General features: G+C 35.8%; 1 protein-coding gene across 6 annotated transcripts in view; it reads right to left on the bottom strand.

Annotated features, from left to right (window-relative positions):
- The window catches only part of LOC108611614 (UPF0585 protein CG18661), an 87,810-nt gene that overhangs the window by 32,475 nt on the left and 41,662 nt on the right, over window positions 1–13,673 (bottom strand). For 4 of the 6 annotated variants that reach the window (XM_089464533.1, XM_089464531.1, XM_089464534.1 and 1 more), the window contains exons 4-5: window positions 2,039–2,266; window positions 518–593 (exon numbers count right to left, since the gene is read on the bottom strand). The gene's annotated coding sequence lies outside the window, so the exon portion shown is untranslated. The remainder of the gene's footprint in view (window positions 1–517; window positions 594–2,038; window positions 2,267–13,673) is intronic. The other 2 variants (XM_089464532.1, XM_089464536.1) reach the window with 2 other exon arrangements.

Genomic DNA, 13,673 nt, shown 5'->3' with positions numbered 1-13,673 from the left:
AACTGAACTTCAACTGCCGCCTGTCAAATATAATTGGCTGCCTACTAGAGATCTCTCTGTTTAATGTACGAGTTTTAAGGGCTCAGATACTGTAATCTATATTTGGAATCAAGTATGATAAGCTGTAATTTTTGTGATTTTTTTTCAATAATTATAAATTTAAGAAAGATCCATTTGAATTATGAGACAATTTATAAAATGTAATAATTATTAAATTTAATCAAATTTAAAAGCGAATTTTGTATTGTGGCGATTTTTTCTATGTTCTAAAAGTTAGAGAAAGGCTGAGACAAAAATTAGCTGAGGAATCAATATGACTGAAATATCATAGATTCCTTTCTAAAAATATTATAAGAATTGAGAAATTATTCTTACTTTAATTTCTTAAGACATTTAGGGCATCCAGACTGGCAACAACTCAATAATCAAATAGCTTCCATTTCGTATTATAACACAATATAGCATATATTGTAGATTGCATATTTTATATTGATAGAAAAAGAGATTTTTAACTTACATTACAAGACTCGTAGTGAGATTTGCGTCAATGTATTTGCCAGGTGTTATGCATCTACCTTATGCAAATTTGTTAGCTGTAAAAGATAAAGAAGAAGAGAACATAAAAAAATAATGAGAATAATTGCATTTGATTTGGCACTTGAAGGCTTCAACTAGTCGAGCCGGGCCAATTTAAGGGAAAGTCTTCTGCTTGCTCCTCCCTTCCCTCCCTCTCTCTCTTATTAAAGCAATGGAAATGTTTCAAGTGCAAAAACTGAAGCGCATAAAGAGGAGATGGGCAGAAGAGGAAGATGAAGCTGAAATTTCGTAAGGAGTAAGAGGCATGAGGTTAGAGAGAAGCTGCCAAGGCAAAGGCACATTTTTTGCTGCTGCGAGCCAAAGAGAAGAAACTGAAAGACAGCGGCAGTCGTGTCTGCTGTTGCCTTTGTTGTTGTTGTTGTTGTTGGCGGTGTTGGTGTCCTGGCAGCTGCAATTCTGGCTACGGATTTCCTGATGATTTTATTGGGCCGCCAGCAAACATTTTTGAGTGTAGCCAACGGCGCTCAGGACTGCGGAATGCGCCAAAGTATTTTGGTAACTTTGTTTCCTTTTCTTTTTCGTTAGCAGTCCACGGTTTGCATTCCTTTTCGCATTTTTTTTTTCTTTTGCAAAGGAGCAGCAGGAGGCATAAAGGATTAAGCTTTAGCGCCGCCAGGCCTGCGAATTGTTGTAAAATTTTCTTTTTTGAAATTTAATTTCCACTCGAGTCTAGGTCCGTTGGCCTTAAATTGAGGCAGACAAATAAAATGCTAGAAAATATTGAAAAATAATGGAGAGCAACAGAAGGAAATAGCTGTGTGTGTGAGTATCTGTGTACCTTCGCACCCTCGCACATGTGCAGTGAGGCGTTGCATACTTTAAGCAGCCAGCTGGCTTTTTGTGGCAGCTGCAACTGCAACGGGCAATGGCAACTGCTGACTGCCACGATACACGATGCACGATATTGCAGCAGACAGGCTGCCGGCTACTTATGGCTGCAAAGTCGAACATGCTGAGAAACCAGGCCAACACACGCACATACACACACACACACACACACACACACATATATATATATACTCCCACTTGTAAGTGTATACAATATTTCGTTAGGACTTTTCTCTTTTTGGCCCCCTGAGCACAACTCCTGGCACTTACTTAACGATGAGTGCCGGCTTCCCACGCCCATATGCTTCGAGTCCTGACAGAGTGCTTGCTTAGCCGGCTTAAGCAGCTAGTTGAGTGCGTGGCATCGTTAAATATTTGCGCTGCCTGTTAAACAACACTTGTGCCGTTGCCTGCTCATATTTATATGTGATTGTTGAAAGTGCGTTTCGAAAAGGGCAACTCTAATGAGCATTGATTATGTGGCAAGGTGAGGATGGATAGACCTAGTTGGGCAGATCAAGTGCTATAAGCAACGATATGATTAATTGGAATAACATTTGAAAGGGAGGAACAATTTTTGATACAATTTTTGATATATATTGAAGCTACTTACTTAGCCTTTGAGTGTGAATACATAGATTAGGTTTTTGCTGACTCCAGACTTGACAATGCCAAATGTTTGTTCACTTTGTTACATCTCCTTTACCTTCTACAGTAATCTTCGTATTGCAGGTAGCCAGAAGAAACTGAGTAGGAATTTCCATAAATTTTGAAATCATTTCCAAGAGTTTTACAGACCTAACGCAACTGAACTGAGCCACAACGGAATTATTTTGTTTTGCTGAAATGAAATAATTTAAAATAAAAGAAATATGTCTAAAATAAAATAATATAAAGTAAATATAAATTTTTAAATAAATTAGAAAAAAAAAATAAAAAAATAAATAAACAACAATAATAATATTTATAATAATAATAACAATAATAATATTTATAGTAGTAATAATAATATGTGTTGATCAACCTATTTTAAACTACCTCTTTTGATATCGTCGTGTAGATGATTTAAATAAAATAATAAATTTGATTAAATTTAATTTAATTTTACGCTCTTAATAATATGACTAAATACTAAATACTAAATGCAGATATTTTTTTAATCTTTTATATTTGTGGCATAAATGGGTAAAGCTAGATGAAGTTGCCAATAATAGTAACAGAACATGCGTTAAATAAAATATATATAAGATCAAATTAAGCTATAATATGCATAATATAGATAAGATGAGGTCATGATATTAAGAGTGTGAAATGATCAGATCTAAATTCTTTATTTTAAATAGAGAATTTAAAGGCGAACCACAAAATATTTGTGTGCAATTCGCCGAATCCACATTCTTCCAATTTAATTGAAGATGTCATGTTCAACTATTTGATTGCAGTATAGTTACCTATCGATAGTTAACTATAGTGTCGATTTTATATTAAAGTCGAATGTTAAGAGTATCGCTTAAGTCAGAAGTCTTACTCTTGCATTGGAGATCATCGAGAGAGATGGATCTCCTATAGTATTTGAATATTGCAATTAAATAATATCAAATTTTGAACTTGAGGCGATTGACAGTTCTATTTTTGTTGCTTCTCTTTCCAAGAGTAACAGAAAGGACAATTTTGCCTTGACTAAGTTTTGATCTTTGGAAAATACCCAAATTATTCGTCTGCTACTTCATGCTGACACTATCATATACATGCATAAAACTTGCATAGCCTTCTAATATATAAAGGAAGAAGAATTTTTATACATTTACTTAAGGCTTAAAAAAGTTTGCTATTCAATCTGCTCAAAAACAAAAATTTTCTAAGTTTTTATCAGCTGACAAATTCGCGCAGTTAATTAGCAAAGATGAAACTTTTTAAAGCTTTATATATTTTAATAAATAATATTCGATGCATATAATTCTATATATATAGGTGTACCAAGGCTCAGCTATAAGCTGTATCGAACCGCAAAGTAGAGCTTAATAGAGTTTGTCCAAATCTCTCAGCACCGCCTTCTGCCCCACCTCCGCAATTAACACGCATGTGTATATGCCACATATGTTGCGCAGTTTTATGGTCACTGTCTGGTGACGCAAAAAAAAAAAAAAAAAGGATAAGGAATGGAAAAGAAAAAGCTGGCAAGTCCCTGAACGCATTTGCTAAGCTCCCTGGGCGACATTTAAGCGACAGCCGTGCGACACGGACACACAGACAAACTGACAGTTAAATGACAACGCAAAGGAAATAAAATGCAACAAGCCAAAGACTGCAATGCGCCCCATCTCTCTCTCTCTCTCTCTCTTTCGCCTTCCCCTCTCTTTCTCTCTCCCTCTCTGTGCGTCAAATTTTGTTGACTTTGATTTGAATACAACGTGTCGAATGCGCAATGTAAGCTGCTCTGCCCCCACTCCGATTGCTTGCACTGTCGATTGATGATCTACCTATATATAAATTCCTGGTGTCTAATTAGTGAACGTCATTTGCTAGAGTCACGTTTTTCGACTTTGGCAAGTTTTAGGCCAAGTTTTTTAATTGCAATTACGAGCGGCTTATATTGATTTGTCTGTGCGAAAAGTTTGCAGTTTTCAGTTTTCCTTCTTTCTTTGGGGTGGGGCCGAGGCCCGAGGGCCAGAGCGAAGTGCATGGCTGACAAATTGCTTGGTCTCTTTTGTCTGAGCTCATTTGCATAATTTTTGGCTTGGAGCATCTTCGAGTTGGGCACGCAGCCAAGCCAGGTGCCTGATGTTAGTCACCTTGAACCCGTTACATGTGCAAAACTACATTCATTTATCAAATGCGAAAGCCCTCTTTGTGCTGCCCTGTCAGCCGCAAAGTTAACCTTGCCCAATGCCAGCCGCAAGAGTCGCTTATCTGACCGGTTACACGTGACGTATACGTAATTTCTGCAGGCAAATGATTAACGAGTCATGTGCCAAGCCGAGGACAACAATGACAGCGGCTTCGCCTTGGACTTCCCGACTTTCTGACTCTTTAACAGTAGACAAATAGAGCATAGAGCATAGAGTTGAAGATGATAATGGAGAGATGTATAAATTTAGTTGCGGAAAATTATATATAATATTAACAAATTTATTTATTAGTCCCTAGGGAATTTATAATATCTATAAAATAGATTAATTGAATTAAAATTATTTCTGTCATTTTTATAATTAGCTAGAGAAGCTACAGACTGAAATTTGAAACACATACTCGAGTATAACTCCGATCTATAAAGGGTTGAAATTTGTCCGATCCGCCCACTAGGTGCATGGGAAATCGGAAAATGCATTTTTAAATATGCCAGAAATCATATTAGCTGAAGAGCTAGAAAGCTGAAATTTGGTATGTAGATCCACGTTGACAACCCAAGATCATGAACTGCTTTTAAGCTAGAACGTTAAAATTTTGCTCGTAATGATTCTATAAAGATTATTGAAACTTAAATGTCTACGATCACTATGGGCCTGGCAAATCGGACCTGAAGATACAGTGATTTTTTAAATTCGGCTGTATTTTGAGCAGTACTGATGCTAGAGACCTGAAATATGATATATATACTCGGACTGAGAATATCTATGCATTTATTTGATTTAAGAAACCAATTGTTTGTATTAATTTCCGAGCAATTAAAATATTACATCATACGGATTGATTTATACTGATAATTTGCGAGATGTATCAGTCCGAGAAATACATATATAAAATAATTACGTGTGTTACGTATGCTCTATAAATGCTTACCCTTTCCGACCCCTGTATACTCACAGTAGCTATAAAGATAGCTTTATCAACAATTCACACTTCACTAATCGCATTACATCTATAACCTATAGATTACATTTCATTTCATAGAAAAAAAAAACAAACAATATATTTTTTGTATTAATTACTCAAGTGTTTAACACTTATAGAGATTAATTAACCTGCTTATCAATTAGCGATTATTATATTGTTGTGTTTATTTATTCATGATTAAATATCAGTTGAAATTATTATGTAAAGTAGTTCAAGCATAGCCCTAATATTGTACATTTAAAAGCTATTATATTTAACATGCAGCTTGTTCAATGTAAATAGTTGTAATATTGTAAAATATATAATTAAATGAATGTATAACATAATAATTTTTATTAATTATTATTACTATTATTATTATTATCCATTCTTTCTAAATAACTACTAAAATAAAAAGCATTCAGTAAACGTATTAATATTAAAAAAAAAAAAAAAAATAAATAAATAATAATTAAGATTAATTTTAAGGTTCCCAAATTGGTAATACTCATTTTTGGGGCTCTTTTCGGCTCTAGAATATAATTATAAGTGTGGGCAATATATATTTCACTTTAATGCCATTATGTTTGCCTTTCATTAGGCTCCGCTTGACATGCCTCCCGCTTGCGCCCCACGAGTTAATTGATTTCATTGTGCGAGGCTAGTTTGCAGTTGCCAACAAAATCGCAATAAACTAGTCGGCGCGGTCTAACCAGCCCGGCGCATACGCAATTTAGCCACGAAATTTATGCCATGGCACACAGGATGGGCCGGCGAGGCCTTTTAAATTGCAACAATTGCCACAGAGCAACAGCTACAACAACAACAGCAGCAACAACAACAGCAGCAACAACTAGAGCAGACAATAACAACAACAACAACAACAACAACAATATAAGCAACGGCGCTCGCTGGCAAAGGACAAACGCAAACAATGCAGATAATTTAGTTGCCGCGCTCAAAGCTAGTTCTCGTCGATAGATGGCGCTGCCAACTTGTTGAAAAATAGCAGCTGGTCAACTGAATCCATTGGCCACACGCAAAAACAGTTAAGTTTGCAGCATGCAACATTTAAATTATGCAGTCAACACAAAAACCGAACATGGACTCCCGCTCTACCACTTTGTGCTTGTGTGTGTGTGTGTGTGTGTATTTGTTTGCCAAACGTCTGTGAGGCCTCTGCCGCTGCCTGTGCCTCTGTCTCTGTTTGCATTTGGCATTCAAAAAAGTTGCCGCAAGCTAAAATTAAGTTGACTCGGAAGTGGCTTTAAGGCTCCCAGTCACAGCCAGCGGTAGAGCCAGCCAAATGCAGCTCATTTAAACACATGTCACAATACTTTCGCACAGCTGTCACTTTGACAATTTTCTAGATGAGTTTCCTGCGATTCCTTGTGCCGGCTAACACACCCCCAAAACAAGATGAGAGAGCACCAGACGGCTACAAGATACCCTATATATGCAGACAACACATATTTACAGGTAATGGATAGCAAGTTAGTATTATAATAATATATGGCAATCGATATATATCGATAATGAATGCTTATTTATAGCGGCATATTTTTTGTGTTACATGCATATGTATATGTAAAGTGCTTTGTCTTTTAACAGCTAACTTCTCAATTATGTCATTGAGCTCTATAATCAACTGATATCGATTAATATCGATAATTCTGACAAATATACCCTTTAATTCAGCATGCTCCATCTACGAGGATTACAGCGTATTGTCAGAGAGAAATAAAAAATCTAAGCTAAGCGCCGTCTTGCCTTGTCGCCTTCTGCGTAGGTTTGTCAACGTCATCATCATAATGTTGTACCACGCACACACACACGCACACACACACACACACACATAGAGATTACTTGTCTGGCTGCGTGGACTGACTTTTTGCGGTGGGTTTTTGTCGCCACGCGTAATGAAAACTTACATCAATATAACGTGTATTAGAAAAATGGCAAGCAGCTGCGCTTGCTATTGCCGAGCTATACTATGTAGACATATATGTACATGTATATGTATGTATATGTATGTATATAAACATACACATACATATAATATAATATATCTTATTTTGCCAAAAGTTACCTCAGCTGTTCTGAGCTTTAAGATTATTGCCAAACTTACTCACAGTCTATTAATAGACAGCGATAATTCAAGTTCAATTTCATTTCAAGTTCATGTGACTATTCGAATATGCTATGAATAATCAGAGAGATTGATTTGTTAGCTAGTATATAGGCATGTGGGTATGTCTATAACAAGTATGATTCCATACACTGATTGGAAATAATTTTTTAATGGCCATTTTTGGTATTTATAGGTATATATATTATAGGAATATTTTAGGTAATAAAATCTTAATCATAGAAACTAAACTAACTGTTTAAATATATATGCTAATTGATGTACTTATATAGTTATAGGGAATTTGATAGGGAATTACATTCTTATTAATTACATTATCAACATAACTTTCGATCATTTGATTTGATAATGTTACATAATGTTAGTTTATTCTAGAGACATAAAAAGTATTTTAATTAAAGTATATTTTAATCGTAATTGATTGTTATAGAAATGTAATATATATTAACATGTAACTGAAAAGTCTTGCATTTACATATTGCCAAAAAAAAATTTATACAAAATTAGAAATATAAATTTAAGCATAAATAAATTCCAGTAAAAAAAAAAAATAAAAATAAAATAAAATAAAATAAAATAAAAAAAAAATAATAATAATAATAAATAGCATAAAATAAAACCATTTTTGTTTCCTAGTACAATATGAAAAAGATAAAATTAATTATAAATATATAATAATTTTTTGTTGAAAGACGATTATATTTATATCAATAGAATAATATTTTATAAAATCATTTGCATTATTTTTCATTACTCTTTATATTTTATATATCTAATTTATGTACCATAATATAGATTCACTTGATATAGATTAAAAAGTTAATATTCTAATTTTAAAATACAACTGTCTCAGTTCAAAGACATTCTTTAATACATTCCTTATAAGCTCTATAAATATTTCATATTCAATTATTATATATTTATTATTATTATTTCATTAGCATTCTACCAACTTCTAAGGTTTTAGCCCAAGTCGTAAGGCCGTGGCTTAGCGCCCAAAAGCAGGCGCATTAACCAAATTATAAAGCCTGGACTACAGTGGCAGGGCGTGCGCGTACATATTCTAAGGCACTGTAATAGTTTGCCAACATAAAATTTCATAAAGAGCACACGCCGGAAATAGGAAGGATGCGCTTTGTCGTTCCAACTAGAAATCTTCTATATATATATATATATATATATATATATACATATGTATATGTGTCTGTGTGTCTTTCTCGGAAGTAAATTTCGTTATCGTTTATTATTATTATTATGCGCGATGTGTGAAATGTCTGTATACATGTCTGTATGCGTATCTGTGCATGCGTGAGTGTGTATGTGCATGGGTGTGTGTGTATGTGTGTTGCCTTGTGTTTGTGTTGTGACGTGGGAAATAAATTTATATTCATAACACAGGACGCGGACGAGGTATAAAAGACGCTGGCGGAGCTGAAGGCTCAGCGCCCACAAGTCGCCAGCATGCATACAAAGTGCTTTATGTGTATCACAAGATGTTCCACTGCCTCCTGCTCCCAGCTACAGCCATACATGAACTGCTACTGCTACTGCTCCAGCTATAGCTATAGCTACTCCTGTTGTAGCATTACATCAACAGCCATCAGACTGGTAAGTTTTTTGATTAAGCTTCGAGTTGAAGGAGTCTGGCGCTCACAGTGCGCCTCGGAGTTCTGTTGAAGCTTTGAGTCTGTGCAGCCGGCTAATGGCATTAGCTAGCTTCTAGCTTCTACATATTGATTACTAATTTACTTGCCGTCTGCATCTCAAGTTTTCGGCTCGAAAACTTCACATATCACGTCAACACAAATGCAGATAACGACATTTTGCCAGCTAGCCAGCTCTGCCCAGATCTGGCATTAATATCGAAGCGCACCAGGCGAGGCCAGGTCAGTCCAGGCCTCATCCAGGTAGCATTCACGATGCAGCTGGCTGGCTGGCTAGCTACTAGTTTGGTTTGGTGCAGCAACTTCGTCGTCTTCTTCATATAAAATGTACAAAGCGACAGTGCAAAAGTAATTTTGGGCACAGCAGAGACGTAGGAAACCATGACTAGACCCAATATGAACTTCCACTCAAAGTCAGTCATGCATGTAGTCAAACGGCAAATGTCGAAGCTTGAAGCACACACACACACACACACGCACAGCTTCCAGCTACCAACTCCCTTCGAGCTACGAATGTTGAGCGACAGTCGCACAACAATCAAAAAGCGTATGAAAGTCAAAGGCGCCGCGGGGCACAGGCGATGGCGGAGGGCGTGGCATATAGTGAATGCTAACTGAGCCCAGTTCCCATCAATGGCATTGGGCATTGGGTATTGGGCATTAGGAGGAGGGGTTCGATGCAATGCAATAACTTGCCAAGCTGACACCATATCCTTGGGGTCCACTTTTTGGCAGCGGCACATGTAGAGCGCTCGCTGCCCTCAAATAGTTCTTTATTTTTTCATCTTCCTTTCTATTTATTTTTTTGCATTTATATCTGTATAAGGAAAAGGGTACTACACGCACGACTACTCATCATCATGGATATTATGGGTATGCTTACTTTTTGAATACACTGAGCGAAATTCTAGAGGTGGTATAGATAACTGAAAGATAGATTCACAACTAAAATATACACCAATATTTATTTAAAATAAAAAATTTAGCATAATAATTATATATAATAAAATTATTTATTTTTAGTGTACCTAATTTAAAGAAAAATTTAATATAAATGAATAGATTAGTTATATTTATAATATATAATTATGCATATTATTCTTAATTTAAAAATTAATTTTTTTTAATTTTAGTTTTATATTTTTAACTTAAAGAAAAAGTAATAAATTGCGTAAATAAATATGTAAATAGTTATCAATAAAATAATATACATATGTGTCAGAATGTTTATTATGATATACATAATTGTCCAATTATAATATTGAAAAGGATTCTACATTTAATTTCAGCTCAATATTAATCTGACACACAATATTTTAAGTATAATAATTATTTTAATTAATTAATTATTAATTAATATACAAAAAAAATGTATATATATAAACTAAAAATATATATAGTAGATTAATTTATAATAGTGATTAATAATTATTTAAATATTTATTAATATTGCACGTATTAATGTGTATATAACTTAATTTATTTATATTACATTTTATTTTATTTTATTTATTCATTTTTTTTAATTTTGAGTTTGAATTTGAAATCTAAATTATTAATTGCATTTTGAGCATTTCAAAATGTAAAGTATTTGGTATCGAAATTATTGCCAAATAAACTTTTAATTTATGGCTCCGCGACTATATTTCGCTATCTGTACGCATATTTCGAATGGAGGCGATGCGAAATCATGCTCAAATCGAGCAAATTGCATATTTCTTACGCTCGCGATTTAATTTTTGATGCGATATGCCGCAGCGTCGACTTGTGCAGAGCCGGACGAGTCAGGAGAGAATCGGGAAGTCGTCTCCGCTGCAATTGCAGCAGGAAACTGCGACCACATCCTTAGCATCTCTCCCCGCCTTACACGTTGTGTGTGACTTGTAAATTTCCCCAGTTGAAGCTCAGCAGAGGCAACAGCAGCAGCGGCAGAGCCGCTTGATTGAGCGCACGTTTTGCCGGCGCCGAGTCGGACTGTCAGATAGTCAGCAGCGCTTCACTTGACTTTTTATTTAAAATATATATATAGTTTGATATAGAGGGATGAAGCACACGAAATTAAACAAAAAAAATATTTAAAAAAAAATGTAAGAACGATGCAGTCGGGCATTACCGACTACACAGTACTCATTCGCGGCCGAAATGCTGCCAGATTCCAGTTTTTCCAATTCCAATTTGCCACGCCCCAACAAATAGATTTTTTTATTTTCAATTTCAAGTTTCTAGCATTTATATGAACTGATAGCTAGATGGACCCAAAACCAATATACTCATTGCATTTCCATGAATGAGCATAAAGGAAAGGAAATGAAGCAAACGGCTAACTCTTTTTATTTCCCAAGTGTCAGAGCCAGGCCTTGGCGCAATTTTTGTTTGGGTTGCTCTCACGCTTCTCTGGCCGATGGCAGCTCGTACGTGTTTAGTTATCTTACTCCAGGTTTGGTAATGCAACACCTACGGCTGCAGAAGCTTATATCTCAACTGTGGCTTTAAATTTCTGCAATATCATTAGCAACATCATTACATCTGTTGTCTTCCCTGCATTGGTATTCAATGCTTTTGTTTGTATTCAGGTTGAAGCCCACAAGCTCGTAACGGCTCCTGCTGCTGCTCCTGCTGATGCTGCTGCTGCTGCTCCTGCTGGCATTTTCAGCATGTCATGTCATGAGTATGTAAATTTTTGTAGCTCTCACACAGTCTCCATATTCTCGCTCGTGTCTCGCTTTGAATATTATACAGTATTAATGTGAAAAAGTACAGCGTTGATTTCACATGTCTCTCGCAGAGGCGGGGAGGCGAACCCAAGCGGAGGTGGTGAAAAATGTTGCAAAGATGCAAAACAACTGTTGGCAGTTTGTCAAATTTGATTTGTCATACATCAAATGGCTTTAAAATGACAAGAAGCAGGCAACGGGAGCTGCTTTCAGCCAAATGACTGTTGACTAGAGAGCTACAAACTGCTCGCACAAATAGACACCATAGCAGAGCCATACAAATTTGATAATAAAAGTGGAAGAAGAAGAGGGGTGAGAAAAAGGAGTGTTGATGTGTAAAAAGGCCCGAGGGCTGCATAACGGCACATGCAAACTACCAGCAGAAGAATTTATGTAAATCAAATACGTTTTCAATCCGTTTCTTATACTAGTTGCGATTAAAGTTGAAGGCGAGACAGAGGCGGAGATAGAGCTTTAATCCGGCTAAGAGCTGCCCTAAATTTGGATTGAGCTTAAAAAGGTAAATCTACACATATATATGCGATTATTTATAAATTAAGTTAGTTAAGGTAGAGAAGTGAAATATTAATATTAATTATACATATGTTGTATTAAAAAGATCTGTGAATCGTCTAGTTCTTTGAAGCTCCCATTAGTGCTTATAATAATTCATGCCAAAGGCGAGAGTTATAGATTACATAAAAGAGTTTCAGATTAATGGAAAAGATTAGGACTATGAAGTAAAGCACAGTAGCATATCATATAGAGAAATGAGCGCGACAAGTTAGGAAGTAGAACATTTAATAGACCTGGGTAACAACAAATTTAGGTCTATAAGAACGACTTTACACGGCTATCCATATTCGTCGTCAGATTAAGCAAAATTGGATTTGATATAAGAGTGTAACTGTGACGGTTTATAAATGATATAAAAAAGAAGCAACTTAAGATCAAAAGCTAAAATTTTATACACTTAGGTAGATAGATGGATATGGACATAGATATACATAGTACAAGATATTCTTTTATCAGTCTCTGGGACATTTTGCTCTACAACATTATTTTTTCAAAATTTTATAAACATTTATTAAATTAATGTATAAGTATATTTATAAGAAATAAAATGTATTTAACATAAACGACTAGCTAAGATGCGCTCAAAATAAAATTAAGTGTTAGTTATCTATATTCTAGCATTTTACAGACTCACCAAATATAAAACTCTGGTGTTCTATACCTGCGATTCTTTTAAGCTTTTCTAATTTATCATGCAAAATATCATCAAACAACATTTGCGTATACTCTTCTTCCAGTTAACCGAGCTGTCGCCATAGCCACCATTAATATAGCGTTCATTATTTGCATCGGCATGGGGCTGCATACATTAACTAAGCTACAAAGTGGCGCTATTTGTGTTGTGCTTCTAAGTAGCTCATTCATTTAGTTAATATTCTAATATAAATTTCAACGCACTCCATCAAAAGTGCAGCACTCGAAGGGCGAGAGCCGCTTAAGAACACGGCTGGAATACCGTCAGGAACTGCCGCCAGCTATGCAAACAGTTTGGGCCAACTTACTCGGCAGCCGGCCAGGACTAAGGGCAGACACACAGGCACACTCGGGCAGAGACAAGCGTCTGTCTGAAGGACATGAAATGAAACTCATTTGCTTCATTGGGCCCGGTGAGCAGGCGGCTAAGTGGGCTGGCAAATGCCACAGTTGGTTTTTACCCAGACCTGGCTGACTGCCTGCTTGGCAGTTGTGCAGCGTGACACGCAAATTGCCAGGATACACACAGTGAAACACACACAGACACCCACACACACAGCTAGACAATGCAGCGTGTTTAACTTCACCTCCGACAAGTCAAGTGGGAGCACAATGGACTCCGACAGCCCAGACACTCAT

This window comes from Drosophila arizonae, chromosome 3 (genome assembly GCF_054131065.1).
Source record: "Drosophila arizonae isolate 15081-1271.41 chromosome 3, UAZ_ARI_1.0, whole genome shotgun sequence".
NCBI lineage: Eukaryota > Metazoa > Arthropoda > Insecta > Diptera > Drosophilidae > Drosophila > Drosophila arizonae.
This window is presented reverse-complemented; position numbering and strand designations above follow the sequence as displayed.